Source organism: Lolium perenne, chromosome 6 (assembly GCF_019359855.2).
Source record: "Lolium perenne isolate Kyuss_39 chromosome 6, Kyuss_2.0, whole genome shotgun sequence".
In the NCBI taxonomy this organism is placed as follows: Eukaryota; Viridiplantae; Streptophyta; class Magnoliopsida; order Poales; family Poaceae; genus Lolium; species Lolium perenne.
In genome coordinates this window covers 66,053,532-66,080,164 of record NC_067249.2, presented here as the reverse complement: position 1 = coordinate 66,080,164, position 26,633 = coordinate 66,053,532, and the positions used below count along the sequence as shown (strand labels likewise).

General features: G+C 43.7%; 1 pseudogene; it reads right to left on the bottom strand.

Annotated features, from left to right (window-relative positions):
* Positions 1 to 14,388: 14,388 nt before the first annotated feature.
* Positions 14,389 to 19,492, bottom strand: LOC127307545 (putative F-box/FBD/LRR-repeat protein At5g22670; annotated as a pseudogene).
* Positions 19,493 to 26,633: the final 7,141 nt, after the last annotated feature.

The following is a 26,633-nucleotide window of genomic DNA, read 5'->3' as shown; positions in this document are numbered from 1 at the left end:
TATACCTTGTTCAACCTCGTCTCCTGACAAGTACTCTTTACTCGTATCATGGTATGTGGTCTCTTATGAACTTTATTCATATGCTTGCAAGACATTAGACGACATTCCACCGAGAGGGCCCAGAGTATATCTATCCTTCATCGGGATGGACAAATCCCACTGTTGATCCATATGCCTCAACTCATACTTTCCGGATACTTAATCTCACCTTTATAACCACCCATTTACGCAGTGGCGTTTGATGTAATCAAAGTACCTTTCCGGTATAAGTGATTTACATGATCTCATGGTCATAAGGATTAGGTAACTATGTATCGAAAAGCTTATAGCAAATAACTTAATGACGAGATCTTATGCTACGCTTAATTGGGTGTGTCCATTATATCATTCATACAATGACATAACCTTGTTATTAATAACATCCAATGTTCATGATTATGAAACTAATCATCCATTAATCAACAAGGTAGTTAAGAGGCATACTAGGGACTTCTTTGTTTGTCTACATATCACACATGTACTAATGTTTCGGTTAATACAATTATAGCATGATATATAAACATTTATCATAAACATAAAGATATAAATAATAACAACTTTATTATTGCCTCTAGGGCATATCTCCTTCAAGAACACTTGGGACTCCTCCCCCTTAGGGTTGGCCGGCCATGGGAGGTGGAGTCCCACCGGGACTCCGCCTTCCTTGGTGGTTTCTTCCGGACTTTTCTAGAACCTTCTAGAACCTTTCATAGAACCTTCCGCATCATTTTAAATCACATAAAATGACATCCTATATATGAATCTTATTCTCCGGACCATTCCGGAACTCCTCGTGATGTCCGGGATCTCATCCGGGACTCCGAACAAATATTCGAACTCCATTCCATATTCAAGTTCTACCATTTCAACATCCAACTTTAAGTGTGTCACCCTACGGTTCGTGAACTATGCGGACATGGTTGAGTACTCACTCCGACCAATAACCAATAGCGGGATCTAGAGATCCATAATGGCTCCCACACATTCAACGATGACTTTAGTGATCGAATGAACCATTCACATACGATACCAATTCCCTTTGTCACGCGATATTTTACTTGTCCGAGGTTTGATCTTCGGTATCACTCTATACCTTGTTCAACCTCGTCTCCTGACAAGTACTCTTTACTCGTACCGTGGTATGTGGTCTCGTATGAACTTATTCATATGCTTGCAAGACATTAGACGACATTCCACCGAGAGGGCCCAGAGTATATCTATCCGTCATCGGGATGGACAAATCCCACTGTTGATCCATATGCCTCAACTTATACTTTCCGGATACTTAATCCCACCTTTATAACCACCCATTTACGCAGTGGCGTTTGGTGTAATCAAAGTACCTTTCCGGTATAAGTGATTTACATGATCTCATGGTCATAAGGATTAGGTAACTATGTATCGAAAGCTTATAGCAAATAACTTAATGATGAGATCTTATGCTACGCTTAATTGGGTGTGTCCATTACATCATTCATATAATGATATAACCTTGTTATTAATAACATCCAATGTTCATGATTATGAAACTAATCATCCATTAATCAACAAGCTAGTTGAAGAGGCATACTAGGGACTTCTTGTTGTCTACATATCACACATGTACTAATGTTTCGGTTAATACAATTATAGCATGATATATAAACATTTATCATAAACATAAAGATATAAATAATAACCACTTTATTATTGCCTCTAGGGCATATCTCCTTCAGTCTCCCACTTGCACTAGAGTCAATAATCTAGATTACATTGTAATATACCTAACACCCATGGCATTCTGGTGTTGGTCATGCTTTGCCCTAGGGAGAGCTTTAGTCAACGGATCTGCTACATTTAGATCAGTGTGTACTTTGCAAATCTTTACTTCTCCATCTTCGATGTACTCGCGAATCGAGTGGTAACGCAGCTTGATATGCTTCAGCCTCTTGTGTGACCTTGGCTCTTGTGCATTGGCGATGGCACCCATTTTATCACAGTAAATGATTAATGGGTCCAATGCACTAGGAACCACACCGAGCTCTACAATGAACCTCTTCATCCATACCGCTTCTGATGAAGCCTCTGAAGCCGCTATGTACTCTGATTCTGTTGAAGACTTCGCCACCGTGCACTGCTTCGAGCTTGCCCAGCTTACTGCAGCACCATTCAATATAAACACGTACCCAGATTGTGACTTAGAGTCATCAGGATCAGTGTTCCAACTTGCATCGGTGTAACCACTTACAACGAGTTTTTGGTCACCTCCATAACAAAGAAACATATCCTTAGTTCTTTTCAAGTACTTCAGGATATTCTTGACCGCTGTCCAGTGTTCCATTCCTGGATCACTTTGATATCTGCTAGTCAAACTAACAGCATGTGCTATATCCGGTCTAGTACATAGCATGGCATACATGATAGATCCTACTGCCGAGGCATAGGGGATGTTACTCATCCTTTCTCTTTCTTCTGCCGTAGCCGGTCCTTGAGTCTTACTCAAGACCTTGCCTGGTAACATAGGTAAGAACCCTTTCTTACTTTCGTCCATTCTAAACTTCTTTAGAATCTTGTCCAGATATGTACTCTGTGATAGCCCTATTAGGCGTCTTGATATATCTCTATAAATCTTGATGCCTAATATATACGATGCTTCACCAAGGTCTTTCATTGAAAAACTATTATTCAAATAACCTTTAACACTGCTTAATAGTTCTATATCATTCCCGATCAATAATATGTCATCTACATATAATATTAGGAATGCTACAGAGCTCCCACTCACTTTCTTGTAAATACAGGCCTCTCCATGACACTGTATAAACCCGAAGTCTTTGATCACCTTATCAAAGCGTCGGTTCCAACTTCTTGATGCTTGCTTCAGTCCATAGATTGAACGCTGAAGTTTGCATACTTTGTCAGCATTTTTAGGATCGACAAAACCTTTGGGTTGTACCATATACAACTCTTCCTCAATGTCTCCATTAAGGAACGCCGTTTTGACATCCATCTGCCAAATCTCATAATCGAAAAATGCAGCTATTGCTAACAAAATCCTCACAGATTTTAGCTTCGCTACAGGTGAGAAAGTCTCATCGTAGTCAACTCCTTGAATTTGTCGGAAACCCTTTGCGACAAGTCGAGCTTTATAGACAGTAATATTACCATCAGCATCTGTTTTTCTCTTGAAGATCCATTTATTCTCGACAGCCTTTCGGCTATCAGGTAAGTCTACCAAAGTCCATACTTTGTTATCATACATGGATCCCATTTCGGATTTCATGGCTTCTTGCCATTTGTTGGAATCTGGGCTCATCATCGCTTCTTCATACGTCGCAGGGTCCTCATCATTGTTATCCACAATCATGACATTTATACAAGGATCATACCAATCAGGAGTGACACGTTCCCTTGTCGATCTGCGAGGTTCAGTAGTTTCCTCGTTCGAAGTTTCATGATCATTATCATTAGCTTCCTCTGTTGCCGGTGTAGGCGATGCAGTGTACAACTTCCGATCTGCGCTACTACTGATCAACGAGTATAGATTCATCAATCTCATCGAGTTCTACTTTTCTTCCAGTCACTTCTTTAGTGAGAAATTCTTTCTCAAGAAAGGTTCCGTTCTTAGCAACAAAGATTTTGCCTTCGGATCTGTGATAGAAAGTGTACCCTATAGTTTCCTTAGGGTATCCTATGAAGACGCATTTCTCCGCTTTGGGTTCTAGCTTGTCCGGTTGTAACTTCTTTACATAGGCTTCGCAACCCCAAACTTTCAGGAACGACAGCTTAGGTTTCTTATTAAACCATAATTCATACGGTGTCGTTTCTACGGATTTTGATGGTGCTCTATTTAAAGTGAATGTGGCTGTCTCTAATGCATAACTCCAAAATGATAACGGCAAATCAGTAAGAGACATCATAGAACGAACCATATCTAAGAGAGTTCGATTACGACGTTCGGACACACCGTTTCGTTGTGGTGTTCCCGGCGGTGTCAATTGTGAAAGTATTCTGCATTTCTTTAAATGCATGCCAAACTCATAACTCAGATATTCACCTCCACGATCAGATCGTAGAAATTTAATCTTCTTGTTACGTTGATTTTCTACTTCACTTTGGAATTCCTTAAACTTCTCGAAAGTTTCGGATTTATGTTTCATGAAATAGATATACCCATATCTACTGAGATCATCTATGAAGGTTAGAACATAACGATAACCACCGCGCGATGCTACGCTCATTGGTCCGCACACATCGGTATGTATGATTTCCAATAAGTCAGTAGCTCGCTCCATCATACCAGAAAATGGAGTCTTAGTCATTTTTCCCATTAGACATGCTTCGCATCTATCAAGTGACTCAAAGTCAAGTGATTCAAGTAATCCATCTTTATGGAGTTTCTTCATGCGTTTCACTCCAATATGACCAAGACGACAGTGCCACATATAAGTAGAATTATCATTCAATTTAATTCGCTTAGCATCAATGTTATTTATATGCGTATCACTACTATCGAGATCTAACAGAAATAAGCCATTCTTTTGTGGTGCTCGACCATAAAAGATATTATTCATAAAAATAGAACAACCATTATTCTCTGACTTGAATGAATAACCGTCTTGCATTAAACAAGATCCAGATATAATGTTCATGCTCAACGCAGGTACAAAATAACAATTATTTAGGCTTAAAACTAATCCCGAAGGTAGATGTAGAGGAAGTGTGCCGACTGCGATCACATTGACCTTGGATCCGTTTCCAACGCGCATCTTCACTTCATCTTTCAGTAGTCTCCGTTTATTCTTTAGTTCCTGTGTCGAGTTACAAATATGAGCAACCGAACCAGTATCAAATACCCAGGTACTAGAACGAGGACCAGTGAGATAAACATCTATAACATGTATATCAGATATACCTTCTTTCTTCTTCTTGACAAGGCCGCTCTTCAGATCAGCCAGATACTTGGAGCAATTACGCTTCCAGTGTCCCTTCTCCTTGCAGTAATAGCACTCAACATCAGGCTTAGGGCCGTTCTTAGGTTTCATAGGAGGCGTGGCAGCTTTCTTGCCACCCTTCTTGAATTTTCCCTTAGACTTGCCCTGTTTCTTGAAACTGGTGGTCTTGTTGACCATCAACACTTGGTGCGCTTTCTTGATCTCAATCTCCACAGCTTTTAGCATGCCAAAGAGTTCAGGTAACTCTTTGTTCATGTTCTGCATATTGTAGTTCATCACAAAGTTCTTGTAACTTGGTGGCAGTGATTGAAGGACACGATTAATCCCCAGTCTGTTAGGAATCACTATTCCCAAGTCACTGAGTTTCTTCGCATGCCCGGTCATGGCGAGCATGTGCTCACTAACGGAGCTGCCTTCTTCAATCATGCAGCTGAAGAATTGTTTCGATGCTTCATAGCATTCCACGGCCGCATGAGTCTCAAAAATAGCTTTCAGCTCTTTCATCAACTCATGAGGATCGTGGTGCTCAAAACGTTTTTGAAGATCGGATTCCAGACTACACAGGATGGCACACTGAACTTGAGAGTACCGAATTTTCCGAGTCTCGTAAACAGCTTTTACTTCATCGGTTTCAGTTTCTGCAGGAGGGTCACCTAGCGGTGCATCAAGCACATATTGCAGATTTCCGCCAGAGAGGAAGATCCTCACATGACGGAACCAGTCGGTGAAGTTGCTACCGTTGCTCTTAAGTTTTTCTTTCTCTAGAAACTGGTTAAAATTGATTGGGGACGCCATCTCTACAACATATATTTGCAAAAGTTTAGACTAAGTTTATGACAAATTGAGTTCAAATTTTAATTCAACATAATTAAAAATCTAGGTGAACTCCCACTCAAAACAATATCCCTCGCATTGTCTTAGTGATCACACGAACCAAATCCACCGCACCTAAGTCCGATCATCACGAGACAAGGTGTGATTTCAATGGCGAACACTCAAAGTGTTCATCATATCAACCATATGATTCATGCTCTACCTTTCGGTATCACGTGTTCCGAGACCATGTCTGTACATGCTAAGCTCGTCAAGGCCACCTTAGTATCCGCGTGTGCAAAACTGTCTTGCACCCGTTGTATGTACTTGTTGATTCTAACACACCCGATCATCACGAGATGCTTCGAAACGACAAGTCATGGTAACGGTGCTACTAAGGATGAACACTTTATTATCTTGAGATTTTAGTGAGGGATCATCTTATAATGCTACCGTCGCGATCTAAGCAAAATAAGATGCATAAAAGGATTAACATCACATGCAGTTCATATGTGATATGATATGGCCCTTTTGTCTTTGCGCCTTTGATCTTCATCTCCAAAGCACGGACATGATCTCCATCATCTTCGGGCATGATCTCCATCATCGTCGGCGTAGCGTCAAGGTCAATGGCGCCGTCTTCATGATTGTCCTCCATGTAGCAACTATTACAACTACTTTGAAATACTACTCAGCATAAAATTTAAAGACAACCATAAGGCTCCTGCCGGTTGCCACAATACAATAATGATCATCTCATACATATTCATCATCACATTATGGCCATATCACATCACCAAACCCTGCAAAAACAAGTTAGACGTCTCTAATTTTGTTTGCATATTTTACGTGGTTTAGGGTTTTCGAGAGAGATCTAATCTACCTACGAACATGAACCACAATGTTGATACTAATGTTTTCAATAGAAGAGTAAATTGAATCTTCACTATAGTAGGAGAGACAGACACCCGCAAAGCCTCTTATGCAATACAAGTTGCATGTCGAACGAGGAACAAGTCTCATGAACGCGGTCATGTAAAGTTAGTCCGAGCCGCTTCATCCCACTATGCCACAAAGATGCAAAGTACTCAAACTAAAGATAACAAGAGCATCAACGCCCACAAAACCATTGTGTTCTACTCGTGCAACCATCTATGCATAGACACGGCTCGATACCACCAGTAGGATAACGTTGCATAGAAAACAAAAATTTTCCTACCGCGAACACGCAATCCAAGCCAAGATGCAATCTAGAAGACGGTAGCAACGAGGGGTTTATCGAGTCTCACCCTTGAAGAGATTCCAAAGCCTACAAGAGGAGGCTCTTGTTGCTGCGGTAGACGTTCACTTGCCGCTTGCAAAAGCGCGTAGAAGATCTTGATCACGATCCCTCCGGCGCCACGAACGGGCAGCACCTCCGTACTCGGTCACACGTTCGGTTGCTGATGAAGACGACGTCCACCTCCCGTTCCAGCGGGCAGCGGAAGTAGTAGCTCCTCTTGAATCCGATAGCACGACGGCGTGGTGTCGGTGGCGGTGGAGAACTCCGGCGGAGCTTCGCTAAAGCACGCGGGAGATATGGAGGAGAGGGGGGGCGGCTAGGGTTTGGGAGGGGGTGGCCGGCCACTTCAAGGGGGGCGGCCAGCTTGTGGTCTTGGGGTGGCCGGCCCCCTCCCCTTGGCCCTCATTATATAGGTGGAACACCCAAGAGTTGGTCTACAAGTCTTCGAATAAGACCCCAAACCAAAACCTTCCATAACTCATGAAACCTACCCAAGCTAGGACTCCCACTAGAGGTGGGAGTTCCACCTTCCTGGGGAGGGGGTGGCCGGCCCCCCTTGGGGAGTCCACTTGGGACTCCTCCCCCTTAGGGTTGGCCGGCCATGGGAGGTGGAGTCCCACCGGGACTCCGCCTTCCTTGGTGGTTTCTTCCGGACTTTTCTAGAACCTTCTAGAACCTTCCATAGAACCTTCCGCATCATTTTAAATCACATAAAATGACATCCTATATATGAATCTTATTCTCCGGACCATTCCGGAACTCCTCGTGATGTCCGGGATCTCATCCGGGACTCCGAACAAATATTCGAACTCCATTCCATATTCAAGTTCTACCATTTCAACATCCAACTTTAAGTGTGTCACCCTACGGTTCGTGAACTATGCGGACATGGTTGAGTACTCACTCCGACCAATAACCAATAGCGGGATCTGGAGATCCATAATGGCTCCCACACATTCAACGATGACTTTAGTGATCGAATGAACCATTCACATACGATACCAATTCCCTTTGTCACGCGATATTTTACTTGTCCGAGGTTTGATCTTCGGTATCACTCTATACCTTGTTCAACCTCGTCTCCTGACAAGTACTCTTTACTCGTACCGTGGTATGTGGTCTCTTATGAACTTATTCATATGCTTGCAAGACATTAGACGATATTCCACCGAGAGGGCCCAGAGTATATCTATCCGTCATCGGGATGGACAAATCCCACTGTTGATCTATATGCCTCAACTTATACTTTCTGGATACTTAATCCCACCTTTATAACCACCCATTTACGCAGTGGCGTTTGGTGTAATCAAAGTACCTTTCCGGTATAAGTGATTTACATGATCTCATGGTCATAAGCATTAGGTAACTATGTATCGAAAAGCTTATAGCAAATAACTTAATGACGAGATCTTATGCTACGCTTAATTGGGTGTGTCCATTACATCATTCATATAATGATATAACCTTGTTATTAATAACATCCAATGTTCATGATTATGAAACTAATCATCCATTAATCAACAAGCTAGTTTAAGAGGCATATTAGGGACTTCTTGTTGTCTACATATCACACATGTACTAATATTTCGGTTAATACAATTATAGCATGATATATAAAAATTTATCATAAACATAAAGATATAAATAATAACCACTTTATTATTGCCTCTAGGGCATATCTCCTTCACCAATGGAACTCACCCAATCATCGATTTTGGTGCCACTAGGAGGGGCATTTCTCACTTGCTTAAGGCACCCACTCTAACGGCTCACGACGTTCTTGATCATGTCCCAATGACCTTGGAGCGATTGGAAGCTGCGTGTTGGCTAAGAAGCAAGACGCGACATGCCATGGAAAAACGTGTCTTCAATCCGTTGCCAATAGCGCTTGTCAGTTTGATCGGTGCCGGTTACGGCATCGATCGACACCGACTCCAATGCCTTGATCAACGTCGCGTCCTCCAAGGTTCATGCGGCCTACAAAATGCGATTTGGAGGCCTCGTCTCAACCTCCCTAAAATCCACGGTTTAGAAAGTTTGGACGCTTCTAAAATGTAAATTCTTTGCTTAATTGACTATGCAAAATAAAGTCTAGACGGTGGATATAGGCTTCAGCAAAATAGAGTCTAGACGGCGGATAGGTTTCAACGTAGAGGTTGGAAGAATTATGGCAATTGTTCTCTTTGCAACAAGTCCAAGAATTGTCCTATTTGCAACCAAGTCTAAGAAACGGCGGAGCACCTCATTTACAACAAGTGTCGTTTTACCTTGCGGATTTGGAAAGAGACACTATCTTGGCGTGAGAGTCATGGATCAATGAACGAAACATCAATATGTGGTGGATAAATATTGCCTTAGAAAGAGACCAACATTGTAAAGTTTTAGCGTCTTTGGTAATGCTCATATCTTGGGAAGTTTGAAAGGAGAGCAATGCTAGAGTCTTCCATCACCACCAATCCATCACAAACGTAATCATCGCCAAGATCAAAGAAGAGGCCCGCGCTTGGTGCTTAGCCGGCACAAAACATTTGAGCAATGTAATACTGGGAAATTAGGCTTTTGTTAAAGTCCTAGAGCATGTCCTAGGTATTTGTTGTAAAACTCTAAACTTCTTCTCAACTAATGAAAATGGCAAAATCTTTTACCTCGTTTCAGAAAAAAACATTCCTCGTCTCGCTCCACGTTAGTGACCTGATAAGGGGGAAAAACGAGTGGCAAGGTGCGGCGTATGAGGAAGGGGACACATGGGTAGACGAGTCTCACCTTCATCAAGACAAAGATAATGATATATTATACGCGTGTGCTATTTTGTGGCTTTGACGGAAGAACTCATATAAGCCAAGGAAAACTAGTTAGTCATGTTATATTCATTACAGTCTGATACTTGTAGATACAATGGCAAAGAATACTGTAGGAATGAGGAACCACCTGATCAAAGGCTGGACCTTTTTTGTCATTCTATAAGTATTTATCCTTATCTCACTTTTCTCATTGTACCATTATGATTTAGTATACAAAACATCGAAGGCCCTAGATATGAACTATGGAACCTCCTTTAGCATATTGTAAATATTTTTACCTTCTATAAAATTATGGTACGCGTTGCGTACTCTCAAAAACAAAACCTCCTTTAACAAATACATTTTGGCTGATTATGAATGTTCAATAATCACCCTCATTTTGAAAAAAACTCAACAATTGCTCCAAGGAGTCCTAACTCCTAACCAAAGCATCATGTGTTGTCCATGAGGTCTGTGTATAACACTTGATCATCAATTACTAGTGTTGGGTTGTTTGCACCTCACATATTATAGTGGGCTACCTAGATGAGCTGCGCAAGGCGGCCGTGTAGGAGAGGAGGGCTAGTGCCGACGAGAAGCTCGCCATGGCTGAGCTCATTGCAGAGGAGAACAAGGTGATGATGATGGATCCAAAGAACATGGATGTGTTCACAAGGGAATGGTGGGACTATGCTAGGATGGAGATCTTGGCAAGAAGGAGGGGAGCGGTGTTGGCTCGCACTACAGAGGCGGTGGCTCGTGCGGCGGCAAGTGGTGGCAGTGGTGCTGATGCTTCGGCGAGCGGTGGTGGTGGTGATGGTGGTGGTGGTGGTGATGGTGGTGGCGGCGTCGACGACACGGCGACGGTCGGCGGTGCATGATCCTTCATCGATTTGCATCGCGTCTCTTTTTTGGCTCGCATGGTTGTCGTGCCACATGTTTAATGGTTGATCGCGAAGGTTATGTTTGAATTTGGCTGTTGAAATATTGCAGATTTGTCACATATTCGACGAATATGTTTGGAAATAAGCAAAAAAAAAACCCCTTTTTTGGCCAGAATGTCATGAATTTCGCGGCCCATAAACATGTGTACGCGGTTTGCGATATCTGCTAGAGATGCTCTTACATAGCAGCCCAGCTCCCCGCACAACCGATCAAACTATAAATTCTGGAATAAATCAGGTGTGGCAAGGCATGACCTGAAATTAAGCTAGTTCACACATAAATCGCGGTGTAACATTTCCAGATTATAAATCACTAGAACATATGTAGTTTAGACACCATTTGATAGTTGATGCAGACAAATATTGTTTGTTTCTCCCAAAGAGTGTCAAATTACATATCACAATGACGCCGCGAGTGAAGCAGGAACTTGACAAAAAGTGGGTGACCGGGTGACACGGTTAGTAATGGAGGTCGGGAACTTGACAAGTGTTTGTCACTTCTGTCACAGTTAGCTCACGTCAGGAGAATAGGGAGACGGCGGGAGAGGCCGTTGATTTTGGCAAAACTAAGCTATTTCTGGTAACAACTCACAAAATAACCTAGATTGGACAAGATTTCACAAAATAATTTTTTTATTTGGCTCCGGAGCCAAGCTCCATAGCTCGACGACGCCGCGGACGGCGCCGTGCCACCACGACGCCAAGCCCACACAGACGTGGCAGTCAGCGATTCTGGTGGGACCCGCTACTAGGAAGCTTGGCTCCGTCCCGAACGGTGTCATGCTATGTAGTTTGGCGCCACCCGCGATTGAGCCATGCCCCTCGGACGCAGTCATGCCCGCATCTGGGTTGTCCTTAGCATAAAAAAAATCATTTCTTCCACCTCCCGACCCCGACCACTTGTCTCTCTCTCTCACTCCCCCACTTAAGTTTCCCATCAAATCCCTCACATCTATTGCATTTTTCCGTGGATTTTGATTCCCTTTAGGCCCAAGAAGTTATCTCCCCTATTCTCCCTTTTTTTGTCCAATTAATTTCGTGGATTTGGTGCTTCTTTCACAAATAATGAAACCCTAGATCTTCCATTTGAAAGGTTAATTCTTATGAATTGACCAATGGTTGCTGGTTAGACGGCTATGAAACATTAGGTGTTGAAATTGGTACTTAGGGTTAGGGTTATCAAAGATTTTGATGCATTTGAATTGTTATCATTTTTTTAGATGGCAAGAATTGTGAATGTTCATCATGTGGACAAAGCGGCTTTCTTGAAAGGCAATGCCGAGTGTGTTGACCAATAGAAGGTAGTCATGATATCCATCACTAGTCCTACCTACGCCGAGGTTGTTGAAAGATTCAGATTCGATTTGAAGTGGATGGAACCAAGTGATGCACGTGAATTGATTGGAAGGTATAATGCTGGGTTTATACATCACAATCGGTTGAAGATAATTCCCGTGGACTCCGAGTTGAATTGGAGTGCATACAAGGAGCTTGTGGCGGGATCCCAAGATAAGTCTCTTGAGGTATTTGCCACAAGGAAGTTTGTTGCTCGGTTGAGCATTGACTTGAACCGGCATGCTTCCCCGTGTGCTCGCGATGAGCCATCTCAGTACCATAGTGCCGATGCGTACGACACTCGAATGAGCCAACCTCCAATGAGCCCGCTTCGTAATGACCAATATGAAGAGGAGGAAACGGAGGGTGGTGACTACGAGGGCGATGAAGCAAATCATGGGCGATGAAGCAAAGTATGGGATTAATCCTGGAGTGAAATTTCAAAGTTTGTTGGAATTTCAAATGTGGATCAAGCACTACGCGGTTAAGTACCATCGACCGTACAAGGTGGTTCACTCGGATGTTAAGGTGCCCTACACAGTCAAGTGTGAGGATGAAGGATGTTCATGAGTTGTGCGTGCAAGACCATTCGGAGGAAGGCTGCAATGGAGCAATGTAACTTGCCAATCGATCCATACATGTAGTGGCAAGGATATCCGTGTTACCAAAGTTGCGGATGATCACCGTCAATTGTTCTCAGCTGCCATTGCTTATAGAGTTGTCCTCCTCTTTCATTGCTTATACCAAACTTGCCAATCTTTTCCACAATAGGTTATTGTGTGTGCTGTTACCAAAAATAGGTCAGTTTTGTCAAAATCGACGGAAAAGCACACGAGACAACACTGCTTGTGCACCGATGGGAATAACTGGGGCGTTGCATATTTGTCGGTGTGAGGAGCGCGAGCGAATTCCCTGACAGAAGAGGAAATACACAAGGGCATCTCGGAAAATGATAAGTTTATCCTGCACTGTCAATGGTCTGTCCTCGAGAGAATGAGAGTTTTGGCTTCCGCTTTTGTGATGCTTCACTGTCAGTCCACTGTGTTCTATATCTTCCTCAAACAGCAGGTACCCGATATTCAGGCCCAAAATCTGGCTGCAAAACTGGAGTTCTTCCACCACCAGCAGGTTGAGCACATGGGATTGTGGATACATGGTAGCAATCAGAAACATGATGCGGGCCCTGACCCGATCAAATTATGTTTATCTCATGCTCTCCACATTTTTCTCACGTTGTGCTCTTCGACCTAGTGAGGTTTACTACCATAGAGAAACTCCAAGAGCTCATTCCTGGACAACCTCGCATGAAGCAATTCCCGTTGCCTGCTAAGCCTATATCATCTAAAATTTCTGGTCTCATCGTGTGTGCTAGTGGGCTTCTAAGTGCATAAAGCAAAAATTAGAGTGTCATATTGAATGAGAGAAAAGTGTAAGTGTGTAACCTTGAGAAACTAGTAATTGCTATAGGTGTTGTCTACAAAAGTGTGCGTGTGAGGGAGGGACGAGGATGAGAAGTTGCATGCTTATATGTATGTAGAGGAGCTAAGTGATCTATGGATCTCTATCGCTCTCATTCATTCCGCTATGTGAAGTGCAAACCAACCAAAAGTACTATACACAAAACGCACATCATGATTTTGTCAGAACTCCTTTGAGTAATTGTTGAACATTCATATCAACCAACATTATTTGTACGCAAAGCATATAATGCAACATCAAGAGGAACATTACGATAGACATAACTAAAAACCAAAGACTGCCAATTGATAAGATTGATTCTCTTTTTTTTTTTTTGTTAGTGTGTACAAAACATCTGTCTGGTGTGTTGTAACTTTCTCGTATCCAGAAACATTGAAGAACAGATAGCCATATTGATAATTTAGTAAGCAAAATACAACATAGTTTAGAAACAATTCGTTCACTGCTTCTACCACTACCGGAATGGACCCAAGTACTTTGCACACAATCTCTTAATATAGCACCACCCAAAGAACGTGAAATTGTTGATATCAGTCTGTCATTTAGATAGCAACAAGGCAAGATAGACTCTCCGAAGTGGGAGTGATGTTTTGGCACATGGAAGCATATGCTCCCTTTATTTTGAAATACATATTAGACATATTTTAAAATGTCAAAAAATTGAAACAAAAATTTCGCACGTACATCTTCATGTGCTAAGCGCTCACAAAGTCGTTTAATGAAAAATCGACATGTCATGTGGCGTGTGTAAAAAAGATAAAATTCGGTGTTGAAACAAAGACTTGTCACAAGATAAATTTTCTCTTTTTCGCTTAGACTAGAAAAAATATCATTTTTTCGTAAAACTTGACGAATACACATATATTATGGAGATGTACATGTAAATTTTTTTATCAAAATTTTTTAACACTTGGAAATATGTTTTTATGGTAGAGGGATCATACGCACCCGGGAGCCGAATTGAGTTTCTGCTCCGAAGTACATTACATACAGTATAATTTAGCAAATAAATCAGCTACTCGGAGTAGAACCCTGACCAACTGACAGTCTGTCATTCAGATAGCAAGAACAGAAGGCAGACTCTCCATAGAATATACATTACACAACAGTATAATTTAGCAAATAAATTAGCTACTGGAAGTAGAACCCTGTCCAACCGAACTCCGTCAACAAAATACAACTCTGTCCAGTCTTCCGAGAACACATTCCAACACCCAAAACACCGCGACACAACACTTGCAACAGCACAACAGCGCCTACTCTTCATGGAAGGCTTCAAAAGGATCATCAAGGAACAAATCTGATCCCCTTGGGAGGCTCCAGGTACTACATCCTACAGGCAAGCTACTGATCTTATATTGAACGTTGCAGTCTCTGCTGGCCCAGTTAGCACAATAAAGAGACCCCACTCCGGCAGCCACCACTTGTCTCTCAGGGTAAGAGCATCTCCACTCGTCTCCCCGACAAGGCCCCCGAACGACGTTTTTTCCATCCGGACGGCGAAACTCGGCCCAGTCGCGCCCCGGTTCCTCGATTTCGTCCGGATTTGGGCCTAAATTCATCCGGCGATCCCACGCCATCCCCGCCCCCCCTGGGGAGCGCTCGGGGAGTCCGGACGAAACAAAAGTGCGCGAAACGGCGAGGGAACTTCCCGCGCGTCTGGTGGCCCCAACTTGTCGGCGAGGGACACCGATCGTCGTCCTCATCGCATCGTCTTCCGCGCGCTGTAAAAGCCTGCCGCCGTTCAGCATTCGCCGGCCGCGTAGCTTCCACGCGGCGAGTTAATGTCGTCGCATCGTCTTCCGCGCACGCATCGTCTTCCACACGGCATTAATCGCCGGCACCCGCCGCGCCCGCCGCGCCTATATAAGCCGCTCCGCTCGCCGCGACGCCCCTGCTCCACTCTTCCTCCATTCTCCCTCCACTCACCCTCCACCTCCACCGATGGCGTTCTACGACGACGACGGCGCAGCCAACAACGGGTTCCCCCGCCGATCTCTCCACGCGTGGGAGGGGCACCTCCTCCACCAGGCGGGGTACCCCTGCCCGCCGGACACGAGGCCCCCCGGTGGCGGGTGGCGGCTAAGCGCTGGTGGCGTGCCAATCCCGCCGCCGCCCCAGGGCCACGCCCTCGACGTCGCCATCGAGGAGGCGCGGATGGCGATGACGGAGGAAGAACGCGCCGACCCGTGCCACCACCCCGAGAACTACACTCGGTGGAATTCGTTTTTTCTCCGGCGGTGGGAGCGCGAGCTGGCGTCCTACGACGGGCTGCCACCTCCGCCGCCGTGCAACAACGCCGCGGATCGCCGGCGTTGGTGGAGCACCCCGAATAGGACGCTCCACAACGTCCTCGAGCACATCGAGGGCGGCAACTCGCCGAGGCTCACGATGCCCCCTCCATCGAGGGCATCGACCAGCCGCCAACGGGGAAACAGCTGGGAGCCACGGCGCGTGGCTGCCAGTTCCTCGTCGTCCGGTTCGGCGGCGAGGTCGATCTCCAGGTCGGCGCCATCCTTGGCGCCGGTCAAAAAGGAGCCGGATTCCCCTCCGAGCCACCGCACGCGCGGCGGCGGCGGCGTCGTCATCCGCGAGCCATCGACGGCACAAGGACGGCGCCGCCCCAAGCGCGAACACGACACCTCCGGCGAACGGAAGCGAAAACCGCCGAAGGTGAAGGTGGAGGAGGACGCCGAGGACGTGGCCATCCTCGAGGCCGTCATCGCGAGGTCCCTCCAGGACCTCGTCCCCGCCGAGAACTCCATGCCGCTCGACCAGGCCTGCGCCTGGTCGAGGGAGCAGTGGGAGAAGGAGGAGCGGCAGGCGAGGCTCCTCCAGGACGTCGCTCGCTACCGATGGCCTGCGACGCCTCCATCCGGCGCCGTCGTCCCCGTCGTCGACCTCGAGGCTTCCGACGACGACCTATACAAGCCGTCGCCATCCCCGCCTCGCACCAGTGGCCGGTGGGGAGACGCCGGCCAAGGCAGCAGCCAGGCGGCTTCGGCGCCGCCGCAGTTCGACGACGACAGCTTCGACGACGACGATGGCGGCGACTACACGGTGTTCTACCGCCATTTCGGCATGTAGAGCGCCGTGTTTTTATATTTACAGTTGTATTCCCCTAGCCGAATTCGAAATATAGTCGAATTCGGTCTCTATGTATGAACTTCGCCCTCTATATAGTAAATATCATTAAATTTAGTCTAAATTCGACCGTTTTATGCCGTAGTTTGTCAAGTTTCCGTTTTTCAAATTTAGATCGCCGTCTTCGCCTGAGATCGCGGCTGGGAAACTACTCCTCTCCACGCCAAATTTACGTCCAATCCGGACGTAAATTTCCCCGGATTTCGGCGTGGGGAGGGCAAACGAGTGGAGATGCTCTAAGATAGTTCATTTTTTATCAAAATGAACATCCTCTCTAGCCTCTGCGCATTCTCTGCAATGAACTTGAGAAAAGCAAACTCGTTATGCTTCCCTTGTAGCTCATGGAAAGCCAGAGTCTTGTACCTCGACAACCAACGTCTCAACGCTAGGAAAGCATCTGAGGAAGCTAGGAAGCATCTCAACTTCACTGCAGAATGCAAACTGCAGTTGCACAGCCAACATCTGGACACTTGGCACAGTGGTGTGCATACTCGCCTTTGTTCCAGCCTTCCATGTACCAAAAGAGCACAAATCAATCAGACACCATTGGCAACAAATCTTCTAAAACTCGCCAGAGGTTACTTGCTCGGTCACCTTACCAGCCTAGATGTAGTGATATAAGGTGATCGACTAGGTACTCGCCTTTTACTCGATTCATCTATTTAGAATAGCAGATTAATGTATATAGTTTCTTAGGCTCATGCGACTTATTTAGGACCATCCATTTTGGATGATCCACTGGTTATCACAGTGTAAGGTAAGAGCTCACAACTTGCCAATCAGGTGTAAACAAGCACTATGCATTAAACGCTACGATTAAAAATATGAAAGATGTATATACTGTTGATCTATGTGCCATACCAAATAAAAACATAAAAATAATAGTAAGCAAATTTATAGAATTTAGATTCTTAAAAATAGAAACCAAACATTAAAATAATATTCAACAAAACAAGCTTCTGGAGTTACAAATATCTCCAAATAATTGAACAAGTATTCAGAGCAACGTACTTTAAAAATTAAAGAAAACAATTTGTTATGTTAGGATAGTGCGATGATAACATGCGTTTCCAACACCCTCACTATATATTCCAATTCAGTGGTATGAAAGAAACCAGCAATACGAATGCTAAAATAAACTATTCATTAGTAACACATATGCAGATGATGTATGTTACTTTGAAGCACAAGCAGATTGTATCTATTTATTTTTACTTTTAACACTCCATAAGAATAGGCAAAGAGATACTAGTATAAAAAACCTACATTACCTCAGAGGAACTATTAATTGTAGAAGAAAGAAGTATCGAAATATTAAAGAGATATATGTTCTGTAAACTGCAAATCAGCAAAAATGCATGGCAAATTGCAGACAATAAGTTTCACTCATCAATCCATATCATCGTAAGGCGAAAGTATGATTAGCAATGTTCTAAATTCTAAATAGGCAACCTTGTATTACACAGACAGCTAACTGATTTCCCAAGTAACTGCCCAGAAGTTCGGTCTATCCTGTTAATTACTCGTTTTTTACTAATACTCGTGCCGCACAACTACGACTATTGACTGAGTAAACTGAGTTTCAACATTGTTGCCTGTAAGCATTTGACTCCTTCGCACAGACTCGACCTCTAGTTCCGTCCATATCATGAAAAACATAAAATTTGAGATAGAGTGGAGGACATGACGATGCACATACCTGGATGATGGTGTTGCTGATCTGCAGCACGTGCACTCCCGGCTCCAGGTATCCCAGCACACGCAGCTTAGGGGCATGGCCAATCTTGACAGTCGTCCTAACATTGCTCAGACCATGGCGCTCGTTCCAATTTTTCCAGATGAAGAGACGCTCTAGGCTCGGGGCGTCCACCACGGCGACCTCCTCGAGGGTGGACAAGCAGAGCTGCACGCACCGTAGGCTGTGGCTGGTGAGACGAGCACGCAACGGGGTGAGGCTTCCGGTGACGGTGAGGATCTCCAATACGGGGCTGGCGACGCAGGCAAGAACGAGGTGGCGAAGGTTGGGGAAGGCCGGGCCGCGTGGGAGGGCGGTGGTGTCCGGGAACACCCAGGCCCCGATGAAGAGCCGGCAGAGGGAGGCGCAGCTGAAGAGCGAGGAAGGGAGCGGCAGGGCGCGGGAGGGGGGCCAGGAGCGATTGACGAAGACGAGCTCGTCGACGCCCTTGGTGGCGAGGAGCTGAAACCAGCGCGCGAGCGGGCCGCTGTGGGCGCCGTCCATCATGAAGCTGCAAGTGAGGCTAACGAAGGTCGAAGGGAAATGGCCCAGGATGCGACTCGAGGGCGGCGGAGACGGCGCCGGTGACGGCGCGCGAGGCGGCGCCGGCGCGGGCGGGCCGACGCTCGCCGTGTCCCGAGGGGAGGAAGTGCGTGTCGACGAGGACGGTCGGGGCGGAGCGCCAGATGCCGCGCCAGCGCGAGGAGAGCACGGCGGTGCGCGCGCCGTCCTTGGCTGGAAGGAGGGAGACCACGCGGCGGAGGAGATTATCGGGGAGGCGGCTGACGTGGTCGTTCTTGTCGGCGGCGGCGGCGGCGCAGCAGATGGAGGTGGATGTGGAGACGGGCGGCGAGGGGAGGAAGCCGTAGAGGAAAATCAGCATCACTTCTTCGACGGGGCTCATCTTCTCCGTTGGCAGCCCGTGCACCGACATGCTGATAGTGGCCGCCGGCCGCCGGCCGCCGCAGAGCTAGGAGTAGGGTTTTTGGCGACGGCGACGGGGTCACGAAACGAAGACCGATCGGTCAACGGAAATTGGAAATGAAAGAAACCGAGGAATGGTTCCGTTAGTTATCTGGGCCTAGCCCATTTGAAAACGGTAGCATTCCCTGGTTTTTTTCTGATCGTGGCCGTTTTCGTTTCTGCTCCGGGTTTCTTTCCAGTCTCACGGGAGGATCAGGGGAGCGCCTATTCCCCGCGTTAGGCCTTGTTTGGTACTAGTGTATAAGTGGGGATTAATAGGGATAATACTCTAGAGTATTGGGTGAATTACTGATGTCACCCAATCCCCACAAAACCCCATCCCCAATCCACTAGGTAGGGGTAGAGTATTGGGGATTGAAAAAATTACACTAAAATTTGGGGGAAAAGTGGGGATAAGTGGGGATTAAACTCTCATACTCTAGCACCAAACATGCATTGGGGATAAGTGGGGATTTAAAATTTCGAGCGGATTATCCCCGCAAATCCCTACTAAAACTCTAGTACCAAACAAGGCCTTAAGCGGAGCGGAAGGTTGTCTCCGCTTAGGGCCGGCGTGATAGAAAGACACGTATGGGCTCGGCCCGTTTAAGCCTTTCTTTTTTTTTTCGTTCAGCTCAGATTTCAAAATCTGAACAAAATTCAAAACGGAACAAAATTCAAAATTGAAAAAATAAAAAACCGAAAAGTTTAAAACAAAGAATTTTACATCGAACAAAAAATATATTTGAACAAAATTTATTTTTGAATTTGAACAAATTTCAAACATGAACATTTTTTAAATCGGAAGAAAAAAATCTGAACAAAAACGGAACAAAATTCAAAGTCGAAAAAATTAAAAACTGAAAAGTTTAAAACAAAGAATTTGACATCGAACAAAAAAAATATTTGAACAAAATTTACTTTTGAACAAATTTTGAATTTGAACATTTTTTTAATCTAAACAAAAAAATCTGAACAAATTTTGGAATCAGTCAAACCAAAATAGCAAAAAACCATAAAAGAAATCCTCCAAAACTCAAAAAACCTGAGAAACCCTGAAAAAAAAACGAAAACTGTATGTCCCAAGCGCTAATGGGCCAGCCCACCCAATCCGTCGCTTGAGTGGGAGCGAATCGCTCCCGCAATAAGCGGCGAATAGGGATTGCGGAGGATCAGTCAGCGTATTCTTTTTTCCGATGGTTTTTACTTTTTCATTTTTTTGTGTTTTCTTCCTTTTTTTTCGTTTCGTTTCTTTACGTTTTGTTTTGTTTCTGTTCTTTTTCCCCTTTTCTCTTTTCAAGAAAATGTTCATAACAAAAAAAATGAGATTTTTCTTTCTATTCCGTTTTTATTTCTTTTATTTTTAAAATATGTCCATGTTTTGAAAAAAAAATTCATGTGTCAAAACATGTTTAGCTTTTTTTAAAAAAAATCCACGTGTTTGAAAAATTGTCACGAGTTTTCCAAAATTATAAATATTTAAATTAGTATTAAAGGATTTTGAAAAATATGTTCACCCTGGTTCAAAAAAAATTCATGGTTTTTTAAAATATCTCCAAGGGTCACAAAATCACATGCACGAGATTTAGACAATATTCACCATGTGAACAAAAATTCCTAGGGTGTCCAAAATTATTCAAGTGGGTTCGAGAGGAAGGTTATGGGTTCGAAAACATTCAATGGCCAAAATATAGTTTTGTGGGATTAGGAAAAAGTAAATTCACATGATTTAAATAATGTTAACCATTTCCGAAAAGTTCAATTTCACAAATGTTCGCCGATATTAAAAACATTGTTCACATGGTTGCATCATCTGTTAATGAGTTTAAATAAATATTTACGGTTTAGAGAAAATGTTCATGGCAATTCAAATTATTGTTCATGATTTTTATTCTAAAAACATGGTCCAAAATATATTCACGTGGTTAAATGAATACTTCCATGAGATTAAGAAAATGTTCATTGGTTCAAAAAAAAATATTAACAGGGTTCAAAAATATTTCACGGATTAAAAAAGTTCACTCATTTAAAAAATATTCACGTTGTTTTTTTTAAATGTTCATGGTCGTTCAAAAAAGTGATTTATATTTTTATAAATATTGTTCATGGTCATTTCTATTTTTATTGTCACATATTTTTCACTTATTGAAAAAATAGTTGTGAAATTTACACAGGAAGCCCCACTTTAACTTGATGAAGTCCACCTTCACTACCGTAGCTATGTACAACTCAGGGGGGAGGGGTACCACCCCTCCAGCTTGTAGAAAATTAGTGAAGGAAATTTTTTTACAGGGCTTATAGTAGATTTCTTTTTAGCATTTTGTCCCTTCAGATCATGAAGTTTTGTGGTTTTCCCCCAGATATTCTAGCAAGCTCCGCCACTGCCCACCTTTGGTGTTCTCTACCATTGGTTTTGGCAGTAAGGATCTTCTAAGACTATTAGGACATGATTGCATACTCGGCCGCCCCCTTCTATGTTTGTCTGTATACATTGTCGCATTGCTATGTTTTGTTAATGCATTGCTTTGTTTTTGTAAATTGCTTTTCTTAAATTGCCTTTCTACCAGTAGACTCATGATAAAATTTCCTTCCTGTGATGTCACTAAGACAAGAGATGTGGACGATGATGATATGTCATCTGTCAATGCCTTCGGACCATAATAAAAAAAAGGTAAATTTCATGTGTACTTCTTAAGAACTTCTTTGCCACTGTCCATTGATCCTCCCAACTACCTCCATCCCAAATCTTAAGGCTTATATTATTTTTAGAAAGTTAAACTATATCAAGTTGATTAATTTTTAATTAAAAATCATTAACATGCTAAATACAAATTCAATATCATCATATAGATAATGAAATATTTTTTTATATGATGTCTACAAAATATCATATTTGTTGATAAATTTTTCTAATTTTTTTTTGTCAAACTTTACTTGGTTTGATTTTTTTTAAAAAAAAATCTGTAAGTTTTGGGATTGAGGTTTTCCTAAGTGTTTCACTATATCAAGGGTGCTGTGGCAAAGAAGTTGTTTGTTTACAGAAGAAGAAAGTCTAGTTTTGATCCTTTAATTCTAGTGAAAGTTCACTTTTGATCCTAAAACTTTTGTTTGGTTCAAAACGAACCTTAAACTCTCAGAGTCATTCACTTTTAGTCCATATCCCGGTTGAGTCAGACAAATATGTGTCACATGTGGAAAAAACTCAAGTCAATGGTGTATGGGTAGAGGTGCATGACGTGATGATATGCAAAGCAAGTTAGTCTTCGTGGCACGGCCCTTCAAGTGAATTGAAGAGAGAGAAAATCAAGCGAGTGACTAGTTCGTGGATACAAGGGTTTCAATTTTTTTGGGTTCGATATCTCAGCTAGCTTGGATCTAATCTGGTTCGAAACCAATTCGGTTGGTTGACTGTTTCTTTCTTCCATCTTAACGATTTTTTTTTTCAAATCAACCGAAAAGGATGAAAAGTGAACTATTCCCAGAGTTTAAGGTCCGTTCTGAACTAAAAATAACTTTTAGGACGAAAAGTGAACTTTCCCACAAGTTTAAGGACGAGAAGTGGACTTTCTTCTTTACAGAAGGGCTTCAAAGACGGTAATCTAATTCCTTCTACGGTGTTGTACGTCTGGTGGGTTTCCTTCTCGGATAACAGATAGACTAAATGTTGTACAGTAAAAATATTTTTCGGCTGGTGGGTAGGCAGCGGCCGAAAAGAAAAATGTCCAGGATTTTACCATGCCGGCCATGTTATGCTAGAACAAAATGCAATAAGAGCATCTCTAGCAGAGCCGTAAAAGGACCAAAACCGAAAAATAACCGTCAGTTTAAGGGTTCGAGCTGAAAAATAACGCCGATCAGTTACCGTAAATGCCCAAAATAAAAAAAATATCGGGGCGAGACCGAAAATCCAAATCAGCATTTATTTGTAGGGGTCGCTCGAGTGAACCGAACGCTCGATCCATATCTAGGGCGCGCTGAAATTTCAGCTGGCGCAACTGCTCGCTCTCTCCCTCCCCACGCCGCCACCACACTGTGCCACAGCCGCACCACCTGATTCACCCGAGCCCCGCATCCCGGAGCTAGCGCAAGTCGCCCCGCACCCCGGCCGCTGTTCCTCGCCAATCCGGGTGTCGTCCCCGCCGCCGCCGCTGCATGATGGCGTGTAACTCACACGTTTGTTGGGAACCCCAAGAGGAAGGTATGATGCGCAGAGCAGCAAGTTTTTCCTCAGAAAGAAACCAAGGTTTATCGAACCAGGAGGAGCCAAGAAGCACGTTGAAGGTTGATGGCGGCGGGATGTAGTGCGGCGCAACACCAGGGATTCCGGCGCCAACGTGGAATCTGCACAACACAACCAAAGTACTTTGCCCCAACGAAACAGTGAGGTAGTCAATCTCACCGGCTTGCTGTAATAAAGGATTAGATGTATAGTGTGGATGATAATTGTTTGCAAGAACAGTAAAGAACAATAGCAGCAGATTGTATTCAGTATAAAAGAATGGACCGGGGTCCACAGTTCACTAGAGGTGTCTCTCCCTTAAGATAGCATGTTGGGTGAACAAATTACAGTCGGGCAATTGACAAATAGAGAGGGCATAACAATGCACATACATGATATGATGAATATTGTGAGATTTAATTGGGCATTACGACAAAGTACATAGACCGCTATCCAGCATGCATCTATGCCTAAAAAGTCCACCTTCAGGTTATCATCCGAACCCCTTCCAGTATTAAGTTGCAAAGCAACAGATAATTGCATTAAGTATGGTGCGTAATGTAATCAATAACTACATCCTCGGATATAGCATCAATGTTTTATCCCTAGTGGCAACAGCACATCCACAACCTTAGAACTTTCTGTCACTGTCCCAGATTTAATGGAGGCATGAACCCACTATCGAGCATAAATACTCCCTCTTGGAGTTAAGAGCAAAAACTTGGCCAGAGCCTCTACTAATAACGGAGAGCATGCAAGATCATAAACAACACATAGGTAATAGATTGATAATCAAAATAACATAGTATTCTCTATCCATCGGATCCCGACAAACACAACATATAGAATTACAGATAGATGATCTTGATCATGTTAGGCAGCTCACAAGATCCGATAATGAAGCACATGAGGAGAAGACAACCATCTAGCTACTGCTATGGACCCATAGTCCAGGGGTGAACTACTCACTCATCACTCCGGAGGCGACCATGGCGGTGAAGAGTCCTCCGGGAGATGAATCCCCTCTCCGGCAGGGTGCCGGAGGAGATCTCCAGAATCCCCCGAGATGGGATTGGCGGCGGCGGCGTCTCTGGAATGTTTTCCGTATCGTGGCTCTCGGTACTGGGGGTTTCGCGACGAAGGCTATTTGTAGGCGGAAGGGCCGGTAAAGGGGCATCACGAGGGGCCCACACGACAGGCCGCCGCGGCCAGGGCCTGGGCCGCGCCGCCCTGGTGTGTCGCCACCTCGTGGCCCCACTTCGACTCTCCCTCGGTCTTCTGGAAGCTTCGTGGCAAAATAGGACCCTGGGCGTTGATTTCGTCCAATTCCGAGAATATTTCCTTACTAGGATTTCTGAAACCAAAAACAGCAGAAACAAAGAATCGGCTCTTCGGCATCTTGTTAATAGGTTAGTGCCGGAAAATGCATAAATACGACATATAATGTGTATAAAACATGTAGATATCATCAATAATGTGGCATGGAACATAAGAAAATTATCGATACGTCGGAGACGTATCAGCATCCCCAAGCTTAGTTCCTGCTCGTCCCGAGCAGGTAAACGGTAACACAGATAATTTCTGGAGTGACATGCCATCATAACCTTGATCATACTATTGTAAACATATGTAATGAATGCAGCGATCAAAACAATGGTAATGACATGAGTAAACAACTGAATCATAAAGCAAAGACTTTTCATGAATAGCACTTAAAGACAAGCATCAATAAGTCTTGCATAAGAGTTAACTCATAAAGCAATAAATCAAAGTAAAGGTATTGAAGCAACACAAAGGAAGATTAAGTTTCAGCGGTTGCTTTCAACTTATAACATGTGTATCTCATGGATAATTGTCAACATAGAGTAATATAACAAGTGCAATATGCAAGTATGTAGGAATCAATGCACAGTTCACACAAGTGTTTTCTTCTTGAGGTGGAGAGAAATAGGTGAACTGACTCAACATAAAAGTAAAAGAAAGGTCCTTCAAAGAGGAAAGCATCGATTGCTATATTTGTGCTAGAGCTTTTATTTTGAAAACATGAAACAATTTTGTCAACGGTAGTAATAAAGCATATGAATCATGTAAATTATATCTTACAAGTTGCAAGCCTCATGCATAGTATACTAATAGTGCCCGCACCTTGTCCTAATTAGCTTGGACTACCGGATCATCGCAATACACATGTTTTAACCAAGTGTCACAATGGGGTACCTCCATGCCGCCTGTACAAAGGTCTAAGGAGAAAGCTCGCATTTTGGATTTCTCGCTTTTGATTATTCTCAACTTAGACATCCATACCGGGACAACATGGACAACAGATAATGGACTCCTCTTTAATGCATAAGCATGTAGCAACAATTAGTGTTCTCATATGAGATTGAGGATATATGTCCAAAACTGAAACTTCCACCATGATTCATGGTTTTAGTTAGCGGCCCAATGTTCTTCTCTAACAATATGCATGCTCCAACCATTAAGGTGGTAGATCTCTCTTACTTCAGACAAGACGGACATGCATAGCAACTCACATGATATTCAACAGAGAGTAGTTGATGGCGTCCCCAGAAAACATGGTTATCGCACAACAAGCAACTTAATAAGAGATAAAGTGCATAAGTACATATTCAATACCACAATAGTTTTTAAGCTATTTGTCCCATGAGCTATATATTGCAAAGGTGAATAATGGAAATTTTAAAGGTAGCACTCAAGCAATTTACTTTGGAATGGCGGAGAAATACCATGCAGTAGATAGGTATGGTGGACACAAATGACATAGTGGTTGGCTCAAGGATTTTGGATGCATGAGAAGTATTCCCTCTCGATACAAGGTTTAGGTTAGCAAGGTTATTTGAAACAAACACAAGGATGAACCGGTGCAGCAAGACTCACATAAAAGACATATTGTAAATATTATAAGACTCTACACCGTCTTCCTTGTTGTTCAAAACTCAATACTA